This window comes from Pieris napi, chromosome 21 (genome assembly GCF_905475465.1).
Source record: "Pieris napi chromosome 21, ilPieNapi1.2, whole genome shotgun sequence".
Taxonomy (NCBI): Eukaryota; Metazoa; Arthropoda; class Insecta; order Lepidoptera; family Pieridae; genus Pieris; species Pieris napi.
Window position 1 is genome coordinate 1,580,398 of NC_062254.1, and position 14,312 is coordinate 1,594,709.

At 32.8% G+C, this 14,312-nt stretch overlaps 1 protein-coding gene across 3 annotated transcripts in view; it reads right to left on the reverse strand.

Moving 5' to 3' along the window:
• LOC125060313 overlaps window positions 1–14,312 on the reverse strand; it is a 140,708-nt gene that overhangs the window by 79,967 nt on the left and 46,429 nt on the right. The window lies entirely within an intron of this gene.

Consider the following 14,312-nt stretch of genomic DNA (forward strand, 5'->3'; position numbering starts at 1 on the left):
CGTGTAGTCCGGCCCCAAAATTAACGACGCAAGGCGTATCAACTACGCATAAAAAGTTGGCGCCAAAGGATTATTATTATAAAACTTGTTATAGTACATTATACTTAGACGAATGAATGTTAATTTTCGCTTTTTTGTTTTTAATTTCTTTTTTAATTAGATGCGATTTTTTGTGTAGGGCAAGTACTCTTTAACTTTCAATGGCTATATATTTATTTTATAACAATGTCATAGCGAAGGAGTCATAACTTAGGGATTGCGTGGTAAATATTTATTTTTATCTTACAGTAAAAAATAGTCTTATTGAGAGTAATCCGTATAAGGGTTGTAAAAAGCGTTATACCTAGGTAACACTGGAAATGTTTAGAAAATGAAAAACGGCTTAATGTAGAAAGTTGTCTATACTTTTATTGTTTTTCGAAGGAATCTCCGTTCCTTTTTACACATCGTTGCATTCAATGGAACCACTGAGAAAAGCAGTGGGCCCATTCTTGCTTAGGGGTTTTTTTAGAATATTTTTGGAGTTTACTCCTTAAGAAACGATTTGAGTTATAAGGCCCGGTACGGAAATTTTATGAAGAGTAAAATCAAGTGTAACACGAAAAGTTGAGGCGTTATGTGTAACACGAAAAGTTGAAGCGTTATGTAGAAAGACATTGTCAGTGTTGACAGGTGTAAAAAATAAAAGTAGCGTGCCATAGAGTTTTGTCAATAGTAATGGTCAGTGAAATTAAAACTAAAAAGATTGTTCATTCTTATTCTTCTCTTCCTATAAAGGTAACTTTGGTCACAGAAAGAAAATCCTATTTGGGCATAGATGATGTAGGTACGTTTTATTACTACTACAAACATTTATATTATAAAAACATATATTCTTACCACCTTTAGTATGAAAATATGGTCGACAGCCACAGAACATTATCGCCATTTTATCGTTCGTAAGGAATAAACTCCAATCGTGCGTCGCAGCTGACACACACACACTTTTTTTTGTAGAAATTGATTTGATAATTATATGTAACGACATAAAATAAAATAGGCGCATGGTGGCTTAAAAAACAATTCAGCGGATAACTATATTATTATGTAAATACATAATGCTCACATATTCACATTATATATTACTGATAAATTAGGAATAGTTTTTAAAATCTTGTCAAATTGCCTATTTAATTCGGTCAAATGTCAAATATCACTATTGACAGTAACACAGTGTATTCGTGTTTGACACACCTTAAAGCTATGCAAAAACATAAAAGCCAATAACCTTTAAGCAGAGCGATGAATAGCGATTATATAATTATAGTTATCGTACACTAACCATTCTTATAAAATAAGATAGCTGTCAAATTGTAATATGACATAATTAGCTTTTGTTTTTTTACACTGTTTAATGATACGTTTTGTGATTGAGTTTATTCTCTATGGCATTAATTGTATGTGTGTACGAAACAAATACATATAAGAATAATACTAATAAAAGAACTTAGTTAGTCTATGTTTTATAGAACAGGGTGCAAATGGGAAGGAGGGTCATCTGATGTTAAGTGATACCGCCGCACATTGACACTCAATGCCAGAGGAGTCGCGAGTGCGTCGCCGGCCTTTTAAAATTGTGTTGCTGGCCTTTTGAGTTAGTCTTTTATTGTAAGAAGGTCTTTAGGAGTAGCGTAGAAAACATCCTCCAGACCACTCCATATTCCCCTAAGCTTTTCAAGTCTATTAAGATGGATTGGATTTTGGAATTAATATTCCATCAGTCCACCTCTTTAGTGGCCTTTCTCTTTCTTTTTCCAGGAAGACCAGGACACACCGTAACTTTTCCTCCAAGTGGCATTTAATTTTTTTGCAGTGTGTAAAAGCGTCTATAATACTATTTTGTAATGTGTTCAGTATACTATGGCTCTTTGATACGTTCCTATAATTCTAATATTTGAATTATAAATGTAACTTTGGATCCCATAAGATTGAAGTTATGATCTTCTCAGTCGAATTCTCATTGCTGAAGGTTGTTGGTTCGTGACGGACGATATGACCAAAGTAAGTTAGAACTGTACTATAACATGTTGTTGAGAGCCTCGTACGAACTTTGAGTTGATCCAAGATTGACTGGTTTAGCGGTCCATGGTATGGGAAGCATCGTTCTCCAACACGACATAGTCATGCTATTAGACAGAATTATAAGCATTTCTTTACTGATACAATTTAAATGAATGAACCAATAATTTTATCGTTCATACTAAAATAACTCTTATTATGACAAAAAAAGTGTGTACAAAGTACACATGTCAGAAGTGAAACTTCAGTGGCAAACTAATCTTTAAGTGTTGTTCATATTTATACAAATCTAAAAGTTTAGATTTCGTACTTAGAGGGACGGAAAAAGGAAGATATGTTAGGAATTTAATGAATTTAATTGTCATTAAAATATTAAGTGTCGAATAATAAATAATAATTATAATAAATAATAAATAATGTGACGGTAAATTTTTTTCCAACGCCGATAAAGAAGTTTGACTTCAAAAAGGAACATGGCGCGTAACCGAAAAACGTGACGCGTAACGAAAAAATGTTACACTAAATTTTTTTCCAACCCCGATAAAAGAAGTTTCACTTCAATTACATTTTGTTTTATGTAATGAAGATATAAGAAGTCAACTCAACAACAAAACATCGTTTTAATTCTTAATTTAATCCAAGAAAATACTGGTATTACGAGGTATTTTGTAGAATTCTCGACCACCTACGTGGATGTGTAAACAGCATTAGCGACGCAATCAAATTACTTTTTCTCACGTCAGCGATTGATATATAAATATTATTTTTAGTGTGGGATCTATTGCGTTTTATTTGTACTCTTTACGGAAAATACAAAGAATAGGGCGATACCAGATGAAGGAAGCTGTAGAGATGAAAAATACAATGGTATGGAGGATGAACGGAAACTGGGAACGGGGGGAGACGAAAATATTCTTAGCTCTAGGCGGTACCTTCACCGATTGAGCGAATGTTAAATGCGCATGTATACAGAAAGCCCATTGGTGCACAGCCGGGGATCGATCCACGTCCTCAGGCATGAGTCGCACGCAGAAGAGGCCAGCACTGCTCTCTCACAAGAATAATTCCATAGACACAAAAAAATTGCCATAGACTACAAAATTGTATTTTTTTGCGTTGGATTATAGTAAGACTAAGGGTCTTTTTCACAATGTACGGATAAGTTCTACATAAGTTCCAAATTAGCTATTTATTACTTATTGGTAGGATTAACACTATTTCGTTTCCCGACTGTCAGATAGCGCTATTCGTCACATAAAGTCCATCATAAGCTATGAGTCCGATGAATGTTAAATAACACAATTTATCTTCCAAATAATTTATGTGTTGCATAGCTATTTGGTACTTTATCCATACATTGTGAAACAGATCCTAAGAATTATAAATGCGCGTCAGCTGAATAAAAAACATAATTAAACGTCTTCATATGACAATCAAATGCGTAACTAAAGAGTTCTGATAACAGAAACCTAAATTAACAGATACTGGCGCCGTATTACATAGTAATGTAGGAGAACCATCATTTATTTAAAAAAAAGGTTTTCCAACGGCCATTACAATAAAAGCTTATATTTATAAAACGGAGTATTTCCACTATAAACGAGAAATAAGACCAATTAATATAAATTATATCCTTTAAATACATAGGCCACATATAGGGCTTCTGGAATAATTTCACCTGTAAATAAGCTATGTCAAACACACATAATTAATATAGAACTTATTACCATAACTTATAACCATATTAAATTGTTATTAGATATAAGGCAGATAAATATGCGTCTGTTTTATTTAAGTATTTCAACACGACGAACAACATAGTATCTTCTATATTTTGTTTCCTACTTTTCAACGAATTATGACATATTTCGGCCATACAATGCGCTGAGACTATAAGAACTTTGATAACAGAAGGGAAATCACATGTTCGTTCACCAACCAAGTGAAAGACTCATCCTCCTCAAAACTATACACTGACAAAGGAGAGGCGCTGGACAGAAACCGGTGGAAACAGATAGTCCGCTCCAGATGTTTCCTTACTGACCACGACGCTCAGAGATGAGCTACCAACTGAAGAGAGTGAATAAGTTTTCAATGTTTGAAACTGTTATTGATTTTTGTAGTACTTGAAATTTTTTGGGTTTTATAAGTATACGTAGAAAATACTCTAAATACATATATCATGGTCCCTCTACACAATAAACATAGAAGCACTCATCCATTTCTTTCAATTACAGCACAAATAGCTGACCTTGGGGAGCTTCCTAGATACAGCGCACGTCACAGAATAATTTACTCTACTGTTATACGCATACATATTAATTACAGCATCTTAGATGTAAATAGATTTCGTAAAAATACTTTTTAAAATAGGAATCTATATTTAAAATTACAATACTATATTTAAGAAAAGAATACATTGTTAGCTTTATGGCCAGGTTAGTCTATGTACCGCTGCATGATGATGTATTTTTTGCACAGTCTGTACAACAATATTTAGTTATTTATAAACAAGACGTGAGTGTACGCCTAAACCAGTTTGAATTTAGAATAGCCAAAGTTTAATCGAAACTATAATTTCTAGATATAAATCTTAAAATAAACGACGCATCAATTATTAGATTTTTAAGAAATCATAGAATATATTTCTATTGATACGTCCTCAATACGGCTCAACAGGTAAGGATATTATTGAGCATATGCTGTGTAAATGTCATGGTCGTATGAGACCTGGATTGACCCATAACAGGCTCTTTGCTACTTGGAGGGTTGGCGATCCTCAAGATATATGACTCATAATTAAACCGTTTAATTCACATGAGAAAACAATACTTAGATCGCTTCTTAGTTCGAATAAACCCCCCCTACCAGCACGAAGACAGTAGTAATTACCAGCCGGTGCATAAAGAAATTGATCTCTGTCTGAATCTGTTTTATTCTGTATCTAAAATACACTATTTCAATCAATCTACATGAACACGCTTTTGCTTGCGAACCTAAAACCTGCGCGTAAAAAGCATTTTTTTTAAGTTACTTTGCCGCTTCAATTGAAAGAATTTAGAATCTATATTCAGGTATTTGCTTGAGTATTTTTACTCTATATTTGCCCCGTAAATCTCTAAAAGTAATAGCCTTAAGTGTTTACGTGGAAACCAAGGTTGCATCGATTCGCGGTGGAATGCAAGTCTGCAGTCTAGACTGTTTCTAGGCGATGTTTATCGGAATGCGAATTTATATCTAGGAAGTTGAGAAGGTTATGCGTGGGAGTATTTTTTCAAGTCAAAATTACCAATTCTTTAAGGGAATATGTAAATAACGAATATAAAATAATACAGTTCTAGGCGGTAATGTTATCTGTGGTTTAGCAGCAATCGTTAAGAAAAAAGTAATGATAGATTGTTGTTGAACATTTGAGGCGCTATCTATACGTAACATTGTTCGAATAGAATACGCGTACAAACTACATGATAATAAAAATATGAAAAATTATACTTTTCGATGTCAAAAATGGATCTGTCAAAATCACTGAAGTGTATTCGTACTTGACGAAACCATCTGCAGAATCATTATCAGATAAAATAATCATTAAAATACCAACCTTTCATAGTTTAATTATAATATGAATTTTATTTCAAACTATTGTTTAATATTATTTTTATTCCCTACAACTTATTGTCTGATACTTCATACAGTATTGGCGGCAAAACTGACACTTGACGCATGACTCAGATGGTATTCTTGACATCTCAAGTGCTCTCATGTCGGGAATGTTAATTGTCAATCATTGTTTAGTGTTTAGTTACAATTGTTTTGATTGTAGTTACTATAACATCTTTGTTTGTAAATGCATTCCTCTGGAAACAAAGTTAATAGAATATCCTCCATTAAAAAAACTAAATTAATCTTATTGTGCTGCCTATTTTACAATGTTCTGTCAAATCGTGTTTACGCTGTGACAGATAAAAACTTAACAATTAAACTGTTTTATTATTACCTGGTATGTGGATATTTAAAAAAAAACTGTGGCCCTTCAACCTTTTTAGGTCTGGACCTTAGATTTCTGTATCTGTTTCATGATCATTTGTTAGTCCAATTGGCAAGTAGGTGATCAGCCTCCTGTGCCTGATTCACAGTCGACGTTTTCGGTCTAAGGCAAAGTTTCATCACGATGTTTTCCTTCACTGTTCGAGCGATTGTTAAATGCGCACATAGAAATGCCGAACCTACGACCTCAGGGATGAGAGTCGCACGTTGAAGCAACTAGGCTAACACTGTTATTTATATATTTATGTATTATATTGTTAAAAGTAATCAATAATTATTACATACGATGAATTGAAACCTAAAACGCTACAATAAATTGGATAAAATTTCTTCATAATATATAACTATCTGCTCTGTCGCATGTCTATATGTTCGGGATAAACTATATGGTTTTCGCTTATGTAAAAACCGCATGTAAATACGTGTTATAAAATTAGTGTGATGAATAAATAATGTTTTATATATGTCAATATTTAAATTGTTAATTTAACTATTTTGGTGTCATATAAAATGTTGAAAAGACATAAATAATAAGTTAAAATCCGCTTTTTAAATATATTTTATGTAAATAGCTAGACATTAGAAAAGGTCAGGGCGAGTTATGTAATATATCTAGAAATCTATTTTGGGCTCACAAAATAATCAAACTCATATATTAAAAATAATTTCACATTTAATTCCCATGGAATTAATATCGTGAACGTCATCTTAAATCCACCATCCATCCTTAGACCAATGTTTTAAGCAGCCTTAAACCCGAAGGAGCTTTAGAAATCTGTTGTAGTTGAGGTATTGATGACTTGCAGCGGCGTTTTGCCACGTTGCGTAAGTAGAAACGTTCATACCACAGCATATAACACATTTTTATTTTGTTATGTTTTGCCTAAATATGCTTTTTTTATTTAGCCTGCCTTTTTAGTAGCTACATACTAACAAACGGGACATTTTGCTATGCTACCCGTTAGACACTGTTCACTATTCCAGAGTAAACGTAGTTTTCAAATATTAAATTTTTTTTCCCTTTCTTACTTCAAGGAGTAAAAAAAAACTCGATTTGATCCAGCAGTCTCCGAGTTTTGGGCTTAGCAATATATTTTGCAATTCATTTTTATTTATACAGATTTAAAAAAATGACACGTGATCTTCAACCTTGAATAAATGATTACTTAATCGCATTCTTACATAAATTTAAACTTATTATTATTTTGAAAATGTATTTTAAAAATAAGATATTATAACACGCCGTCTTCATTCAGCACAACAAAAACTATCATGTCATGCTGCTTAAAAATAAATGAGTGATAATTTTTTTCAGCATTGTACGTGTCTCATTATCCACAAACGCGATAAACACGCGACCCTGAAACCACATGAACGAAGTAAGACCCAGTAACCTCGGGTCGTAAATTAATTCGAGCCGACAATGTCTTAACACGAATTTTACGATCCGCGAATAGAGAACAATAAAAATAATTAGCGGAGTTAAAAGCTTGCGAGTGCTTCAAGGAAATCGTTTGTACATAGCAATTAATGGGCGAAAGCGAACTAACCAGCTAAAAAAACTACACAGGGTGGCGAACGGGCAAGAGTAATACTTGAGTGGAAAGTCAAAAGTTAACATCATTTATTCATATAGGTAACACAATGTGCACTTATGAACGTCAAAAAAATATATGTGTACATACTAGCAGACTCGGCCAAGCGTTGCTGTGGCTAAGATTTTTGTTATATTACATAGTAGTAAACTATTCAAGGGAGAACACCAGTCATGGGGACAACCATGCTTTTTTGGTGGCTATGCCATTAAATTGTAGCTTATGTGAAACGTTGGTTCTTTCAACACAGCGCCATCTGTTAGAATTGTGTCAAATAAAAAACAAATAATTTGCAATAAAATAATATTGTGGGTATAAATTGAGATGTAATCCTTTCTTTTAAGTTGGATCAAACTACACTCGGTGTGCAAGTTTGATTGATATCGGTTCGGTAGTTTAGGAGTCCATAGCGGACAAACAACGTGACACGTAATTTATATATATTAAGAAGATATGAAATGCTTCTAATTTTAGTGAGCAGCTGGTAGTGCGCAGCAAAAACTGCCTTAAAAAATGCTGAAACATCAACCTCATTTTTTAAAGAGCAAACCAACAAGAGGCCTAATGTCATTACAAACCTCACGAATGCGTTACCGGCGTTTTAATATACCGGAAACGTCTACTTGCGGTGCGTGGCAAAGTGTCTTCGCTCGATTGTGATAAATAAATAACCTCTGCCGCGGAAATGACCACGTGACTGAGTGGTATGCTTATGTAGTCAGTACACCGGTTTGATCACCGAAAAAGAACTGATATCAATAGTACGAAGGAATGTTTACTTCATGTCTCTTTGAGTTCTAGAGTATTTATACGAATAAATATTTGGTTGAACGCGCTTAACATTTTCCATATAGATAGATCTTTACAAGTATTTCATTTTCAACAAATTTATCCTCGACATAGTTTCAATTCTAAGAATATTTATTTATTTATTTATTTTTATTTATTAATTATTATATAAATTATATAAAATTATATATAATTATATAAATTTATTTATTTATTATTACGCCTTTTTTTAAAGACCACGGATCTCCACTTGATATGCCTCTCACGCTTTAACCTATCATGACATTCACCATTCAGTCTTGTCCCTTCTCTAACATCTTCATGGATTTGTAAATTACATAGAATATCTTAGGAGATACTTTAAATAATTAGAGTTTAAAATGTATTAATTGCTTTGCTCGTAGTTATATATAGTTAGTATCATAATTTTTTGGCCACTTAGTTCGCGCTAATTGATTGTTTCATGCGTATTCTTTTCGTTATTTAATTATGTATGTGCGATGTGGTATAACGTTTTACATAAAAAAAAACGACGGGTTGCACCCCGGGAGTGCCGGTAGAAGTGAAAACTTGAATATTAACGTTGTGCATTTTTGATATTTTGGAATGGTTAGGAATAATTGTGCACGAATTTCTTTAATTTTATCAGTATAAAAGTACTATCATTTATGTGGTAGAATACAATATTTATTTATTGCGCTATAATTTTTTTAAATTTTTTACCCATTCCAAAAAAAGTGCACAACGCCGCTAAAGAAGTTATCACTTCAAAAAACGATTATGTAAACTCACTTTAAACTCCGCAGCAAAATTATGGTAAAGTACCGAGTACAGCGGGTTAACGCAGGTGAAACCGTGGGTAGCGGCTAGTAATAAAGGTTATAATTATACGTCCTATTTCCCTTATTTCAACCGGACGATATGAATCGATATAACATCTATTAAGCAAACACCAGATGGTATGATTTGTTTATATGTATTTGAATTATAATAAATGGTTCGGAATTTTATGTTCTATATTATATTACAATGTTCAGCAACATCTGTTAATATATTTCCCATGTAATTCATCTGAATGACCCCCTAATAAGAATAAACTTCTTTATATACGCAGAAAATCACTGACAATGACACTGTAACGACCGTATTTATTTTATTAAACATTAATTATTACGGTGGCGAAAGTAAAAATTGGGTCAATGATACTTCACCGGTTAATCATAGTTTTACAAGTTAAACCGGGTAATTAATTGTCATGTAAAATCGAAAGGTCACGTCAAGGTCAATTCGAATCACAATCGAAACTATCCATTACTCTGTGGTTAATCAATTAATTTTAGAGTTTGTACGAGATACTAGAATTTTTACTAAAAACTTTCAAAATATTTTTACTTTTTAAGTACAGGATATATTGCATTGTAGAGAAGTAGTAGAGACAAGTTTTTCAACACGAGAGGATACTCTCTCTTTGAATAGCTACCCCGACGTTTTTGTGTGTAATTGATAGTTCAATCGATGATGCTTTGGGTATCACGATAGGACTTGTAGCAAATTGAGAAAGTAACATTTAATATATTATTATAGTTATTTCTTGGAACATTTGGTTCTCATTTACCTTTTTCTAGATACATCAAAGGAGCATGGATTCGATTCCTGGCCGATGCACAAACTGTATTTATATTTTCTAATTAAATCTGATAGTCTCTGCATTACTAGGATCGAATGTTATTTATAGTGGGTATCACCTGGTTTTCAAAGAAACAGAATCGAGTGAATAAATCCCTTATTTAATACAGAGATAAGGAGAAATAATATCGGACATCTATGACAATATAAAAAAAGTTATTTGTTAACAGAGATAATTTAAATGTATTTTTATTTTTATTTTAATTATATTTATTTCCAACACTCAAATATATTCTTAACCTACATAGTAATAATAATTATTAAAAATTTATAAATATTTTTTTTTTTAAAGTTTGGTCCCTGTGTCAGTGTACCCTTAATGCAGGTTCAATACTGATTGAGCGAGGAAAGCACCAGCTCTGGGGTCACCGGTACTATCTACCAGTTCAGTTGAGGAATTCATTGAAGTCGGTTTCAGTATTATAAAGCGATTATGTCAATTCTCGAAATACTATTAAGAAACTGGTCACGTTACACAAACATAAATTTTCTTCAGAATGACCAATAAAGCCGAAGGCCGTCGTGAGACTCATTTACAAATACATCTGTATAAATTATTTAATATTAAATCATTTGTCATAATATTCTTGAGTCACTTTTCGAGCTGTTTGATTGGTTAGTTCATGTGCTTGCTAAATGGAGTTTATAGGTTAATTGTTAGCTAATATTTATCCCAAAGTTAACGACAGATAGAGGCATTTATGGGGCTTTTTTGGAAAATTAAATTTTGTGAACGCTTTTAATTAAGTATGACAACGAACTTAGAGAATGTGCAAGGAACAGAAGGTTGATCACCTACTTCTCCATAAAAAAAGCCAAGCCCCATATAAGGTTGTAGCGCCACTGCATATTTCTTTATGGTTATTATAGCCACGTGCGAGACGCGATACATACTCTATTGTCTATACTGACGACTCGACGCTGTCTGTTGTGTAAATGTTAAAGGCAAATAACAAATAAATATTATTTGAAACGTTATTCTATCTATCCCTTTTCATTATGGTCCAAGATCCCAGGGCCGCCAGACATCACGTATTTTCTGACGGATGAAATGTGGACGATTGGGTAGTGTAAGTATGTACTATGATCGTATGCCTACCTGCTAGCTTGGTCAAACGGCCAATTTCCAGGTATCAGGTAATTAAGGTACACAAAAACATTACTTACTTCACGTAAATTCTCATGGCTGATTTTTATATAATATGTTTTCGAGTGTATAGTTAAAAATAAATTGTCAATACTCCCAGACACTTTCCGTCGGCCATATTGCTTAACAGACGCTTTAAGGGTCTCAAAATAATTAGTCAACTTCACGTAAATTCTGACGCTCCATTTTTATATATGTTCATCCGACAACTATTTTAAAAGCTTTGACAAGAAGACAGACCGATCCAAGGGGCCAATCATCCCCTAAACTAAATTTTAATATCTCTATGAGTGAGAGAGCATTATCTACGCGCATGCGACTGAGTGAGACCGACTGCGCTGTTAAAGCCATGAAAATTACTTGAAAAATTATTATTATTCAAAAAGGGCAAGCAAAAGCCGTTTAATATTTTGAAGAAAAATGAAGAGTACCAACAAAGCATTTCACCGTTTTGGTACGTTGGATTTTGTTGGTGATGTAGATGAAGAAGAACGTGTATTCAACATAATACAAAAATTTATCTGTGATGTTTACAATTTTCCTGGAATAATTGATGTAGATGCTGCCAGACTACAGTTGTTTATCATTTACATACATGGTATCTGATATAAATGAAGAATTCAATCGAAAGAATTTAAGAAACTTCGATGCCAGTAACTTACCACCTTGTAAAAGTGAGCTTTGGCAACAGTTTCGACGGGCTAGCTTTGGAACAATGCAAGTATGAAGATGATAAATATTTTCAACCCCGAAAACAATGGCTGGACACTACAAGATGGTAAATATGATTTTCATTGGTTCGATGGAGATCAATTACCGGGTTTTGTCAGTGAGTCGCTGGAAGAACAATCAGGTAAATTATTTTCGTTTCTCATATTATTTGTATCTTTTTAGTTTTTTCAGACCTTCATTGTTTAACTTGTTTTTTACAGAGGAAGAAAATAAGGATAATGCTGATGATGACGATCACGATTTAGATATTCAATTTCAAGATTGATATTTGATGATGATGATAATGAAGATTAAAAGCCACTGTTAAGAAATATTGAAGAATTAATATTTTTCCACTTTGTTTCCAAATTTCCAATAAATAATTAATTAAAAAAATTGCTGCTATTTAAATATAAGTGGTATTTTAAAAAAATATTTTTTAGTTCTAATTAATAAATTGAAAAAAAAAAAAAAAATGTCGGCTATTTTTAGTATTACTTATTATGTGTCAATTTTTTTCTTATTTTTGTTGCTATAATTTACTTGTCAACAAAAGTTCTTAAAATTATAAAATATCTGTTCAAGTAATTTTTTTTCATGGCTTTAACAGCGCAGTCGGTCTCACTCAGTCTCATGCGCGTAGATAATGCTCTCTCACTCATAGAGATATTAAAATTTAGTTTAGGGGATGATTGGCCCCTTGGATCGGTCTGTCTTCTTGTCAAAGCTTTTAAAATAGTTGTCGGATGAACATATATAAAAATGGAGCGTCAGAATTTACGTGAAGTTGACTAATTATTTTGAGACCCTTAAAGCGTCTGTTAAGCAATATGGCCGACGGAAAGTGTCTGGGAGTATTGACAATTTATTTTTAACTATACACTCGAAAACATATATAAAAATCAGCCATGAGAATTTACGTGAAGTAAGTAATGTTTTTGTGTACCTTGATTACCTGATACCTGGAAATTGGCCGTTTGACCAAGCTAGCAGGTAGGCATACGATCATAGTACATACTAACACTACCCAATCGTCCACATTTCATCCGTCAGAAAATACGTGACGTCTGGCGGCCCTGGGATCTTGCTCTATTACAGATGAAACATAATTTGACATATTTCGGAGTTCCGAAGAAAGCTCAATTGGCCTATTCGATTGCGGCACAAGATGCACATTTTACAATCTAAAATATCCTTTTAAATCCTAAAACTCCTAGTTACTTAAAGCAAAATTGTATGTTCCTTTCTGGTGGTAGTTTTGATTTGCGTTCCCTTGACAATCTAATTCTTGAAACCCCTACTCATAAAAATGAATTCTATCACTCCTCCTTTACTGTACAAAGTAACCTGCTTTGGAACTCCTTACCTACATGATATCAGACGAGCTCAGTAATCTTTTTTTTGAGCATTTATATTCTGCCTCGTAATTACCTATTTATATATTTATTGTGACCCATTAACCCTAAGATTAGAGTTTACATTTTTCATTATATTATTATTATTTTTAGATTTTACTTTATTTCAATTATAGTTAGTTTTACATGTTATTTTTATGACTATTGTCAATTCTTGTACTTTACCCTCTGTAGGTGTTTTTTTTATTTTTCCATACTAGCGTTGCCTGGAAGGAATTGCTTGTTAGCGATAAGGCCGCCCGTTACCTAATAACTTGTTTAAACTGGTTTTAATATGTATGTTTAAGATAACGAAGTGTAAATAAATACGTGCCACATTCTTACAAGGCAAAATAATCTTAATATGAAAATATAATGGAATCGAGAACGGCCCTTATGGCCAGAAACAAAAGACCCGTTGTTTAATCTGCACAATCTGTTACACTTGTGCTATAAATCTGCAGACCTTTCACTGAGCCTGAACGGAGCTCTGTGCTAACTGTACCTAGGATATAATTTAAATACATAAACAGCTTAATCGGCGAAGCATTTTTAAACATAGTATTGTCTTTGATTAACATAACCTTTACACATTTAAAGAAAAAACTTTTTAACCGGATGAAAGTTATTATTATAAATTTACAATTATTTAACATAATTTTAAATTTATCCGACGTTTCATCCGGTTACGAAATAAATAAATAAATAAATATCGGATCGATTTAAAAAAAAAAAAATTAAACATTACAAACTAAACACTCCTTTGTTTACCGTGACGATTTGTTCTTCGGATTGCAATTTCAAAATATATCATTATTAAGATAAAGGACATATTTTATGGATAGCCTTACCCATATTCCTTACTAAAGGGGATACGAGGGCAAATTG